Below are 3,658 nucleotides of genomic sequence, written 5' to 3' on the forward strand. Positions count from 1 at the left end.
GTCCCCAAATAAGACCTGGACCCAGCATCTGCCTGAATATGACAATTAACCCTGGAGCTGCCCCACATCATCCAGGTGGCATAGCACTGAGAGCTGGGAGGCATTAGCCTTTACAGAAGGCAAACCAATACTGATCTACTGTTTAAAACAAACTGGAGGAGAAATTACCACCCTCTTCAAAAAAATAATGTTACCACTGTGTTATCGCATCCTTTCTGGGGGAAAAGTCAGCCAGTATAGATGCCAAGCTCAGCCTATGCAAATTATAAAGTGTGCATCCCTATATCATAAATGGGTCTACCACTCTCATCTCCCCACTTTGTCATACACATATTCAAAATTACTCTGCAAGCGCTTTCTGCCTGTGGCACTGGCAAGTTCTGGCTATCTTAGATGGGAGCAGGCAGCCCACAGCATGGAGCTGAGAACAGGAGGTTTCGGATGATTTGGGTCCATTGTCTCTAGAGTGGGATGATGACAGCATAAGCTTCTTGGAGCAAGGGACCGTATTTTGTTCCAGGGTTTTCTAGTCTAGAGCACAATGGGGTGCAAGAGCTTATGCTCACACAACTCTTCCTTGTTTTGTCTCTAGAAAACACCTGTCCTTGTTTACCCACCAGTCCTGCTTGGCCTACTCATCAGCAGAAATGGCTGAATCAGGGCTGTGTGGCTGCATCATACCGACACACTCCAGTTGGAGTGGCAGCTGCAGTGGAGAGAAGCCTTACTGCTGAAGAATGGACTTTCCTAAGAGGATTGAGACTTTCCTCTGGTCTGCTTTCCATGTAAAGTTTTTTTTTCTTTTAACCTCACAGCAGTAACACAAAAAATATAACATTCATTGGCCCAGCTGCAGAAAGAAACCACACTTCTGCCCCACGGAGGCAAGACTGTCCTCTGCTTTTCCAAAGCACTAAACATAAGATAAGACAGACAGGCAATTTCTCATATTGCTTTTTACCCTTGACACTCCTCCCAGTCCAAACAAAGATGGATTGGAACACAAAGGGTTACCCGTATGTCTCAGACCTACTACCATCATCATCCTTGGCATTCCCCATCACTCATTTCTGCTAACTGGAAGCTGCATGGAAACCAGGTGTCCCTCAGTCCAAATTCAATCGTCCTACACTTGAGCCCACTCATTTGTACTTCTGACCCTCTGTACTTCTGCTGAAGAATTTGTCTCTGCAAGGCCAATGGCCACTAAAACAGATAACTAAGCTTAACACAAGGTCCCTGCTTTCCATTCTCCAAACCCATCCTTCACAAACAGCCAGAAACACATAGGCAAGGTTCTATTGAATTGCAAAGGGTCTTAAGATAAATCTGTTCACATGGAGGGTTTTCTTTATACCTATTCCGAGCAGCTGGACATTTCCTAGCACTTGTCACCCTAGACTAAGTCTTAGGGCAGAAAGCAGCAACGACAACAACAACTTCTCAAAGAAAGTTCAGGCTTATATTGCCTTTACTCCATCTGCATTACTTCATTTATGCAAGTGATACCTGATATCATCTTCACCCCCTTCACTACAACCCAAGATACAGGTAAGGCAGAGTGCAGGTTAGCTCTCCAGGAAGAGACCATGTGCGCAAGAGATATGGGTCTAATACACAGCCTCTTCCCATTGGCCTCAGGGATGGTGGGATCAAACACTGAAAAGTTACATACCATCACTTCCACCTCTACTACCCACCTCTTCTCTATTGCACTTGGAGGTGGATCAGGGAGCCAGCCCTAAGGTCATCCTGGCGGGCTGCGCCTCTGTGCAGGCACAGGCACAGGTTTGCCCTCCAATCCCTGTGGGAAAAGTCTGGGGAAATATGTTATAGTATCAGCCTGGAGGACAGTGCTTCTTTATTACACTTGTTACCTTTCAGCTGTTCTTTACTTCTGAATGTACAGAACCATTTTTATTTGGTTTACATCAAGACATTAGAAATCAAACATTTTTTTTTTCAAAAAAAAGGAACAAAACCAAACAAAAACCAAATGAAAGATAAATCCCAAGCCCCAACACTATATACATCTTCTCGTCCCCAGTCTCCGCTCCCCTCCCTCCCTCCCACCCTTCCTCCCCTTCCTCCCTCCCTCCCAGCATCTGCGTTAGGTCCTGCTTCCAACACATAGGTTTCACATCTCTCACCCGACCCATGCCCCCAACCCAATTTCTATGTCTACTGTAAAGACATCCCACCCTGCTCGGTAAGCCCAGTCTCATCTCCAAGAAAGCATTTGGTAACCCGCATGGCATTTCTTGCCCAGTTGGCTCTGATCTCTGACACCAAGGTAGAGCTCAGCCATTGCCCCAGCTTTGCATGGTGGTTGCTCCCCTGCGCATCCCAGCCCAGCTCCTGCAACATTGTCCAGATGCAAATGATTGTCCCTGCCTAAAGGGACTGAGTTCCTATTGATGGCAGAGCACCGTGAGTCTCCCTCTATTTTCCCCGTTCCTGATCTCACCATCTCCCAGAGACTGCAATCTCTGCCTACTGGGAACTGCTGCCATGGCTGGGTTTCTTTGAGTGCTGCCTGCAGCTGCACCCAGCCTGCCCGACTCAGTAGAGGTCCCCGGTTTTCAGTGCTCTAGTCCCTTCAAACCTATTGTATTGCACATATATTTTCACTACGTCTCTCCTATTTGCTCTGCTTCTGAAGTTACAGCTCTCTCCCAACAACAACCTCTTCCTCATCCTACCCTCTCCATCAGAATTTCAGTAACCACCTTCCCTAAAGCCACTGTCCTTTGGTCTGCAGAGGTTTCTCTTCTGCCTGATAACAGCTCAGAGATTTAAAACCCCTTCCTCAAAAAAGAAAATAAAACCAACTCCCTCCCCCACCCCTTATCTCCTCCTGCCAGAGCCTCTGGAGCAGATCTGGTCAAACAGACTGGCCAGATCAGTTCCCCGCATGGCTCTGTTTCTGGGAAGTGGATGTGCTGTCCACTGGACAGAGGAAGTGCCAAGCCTTGGCAGGTTCCCTACTTATTTGCAAGACATAAGCTGCTGGCATGATGTCAGATGTGCATGCAAGAAAGCTGGATGCCAGTTAAGACCTACAGTCCTCTTTGTTTCATGCACTGTGAACTTATCCTATATACACTACGGGCTGGTTTATGCTTGAAGACATGAATATAAAGGTATACATTTTCCTTTTACCTTAGCAACCAAAGCTTTACTTTCACCCATGGAATAGCAGGGGTTTGCTACCAGGGCTCTTACTTTCCTCTTTTGCTCTTTCTCTCATTCTCTTTTCAGTTCTTAATACTCAAGGTGAAGGGGAGATAGGAGGGGGACAGGTAGGATTACAGTCCCAAGGTCCTAGTGCCTAAAGGTCCCTGAGTGACAGCACTATACAGTATCAGAAAATGAAGCGACAGAGTTGCGTTGGCCATGTGTATCCTGAGAGATTTTCATTTCTATTTCTCCTCCTCCTTCTCCTCCTCCACATGCCTGTCTTAGGTTGTTATGCATGGGAAAGGTGCAAAACTTCTCCCCCAGCCCAGCTCCCTCAGGCAGCCTGGACCGTCCCTTATGCTCATGTTACAGTCTGTGCTAAAAAACACGACCCAGCAAGCAGCAATCCTGCCCCAAGCTGCAAATAAACCAAGCCCCTATCAGAATTCCCTGCTGCACCACTGCAGCGAAAGTCAGA

This window comes from Pygoscelis adeliae, unplaced genomic scaffold (assembly GCF_000699105.1).
Source record: "Pygoscelis adeliae isolate BGI_AS28 unplaced genomic scaffold, ASM69910v1 Scaffold79, whole genome shotgun sequence".
Lineage (NCBI taxonomy): Eukaryota > Metazoa > Chordata > Aves > Sphenisciformes > Spheniscidae > Pygoscelis > Pygoscelis adeliae.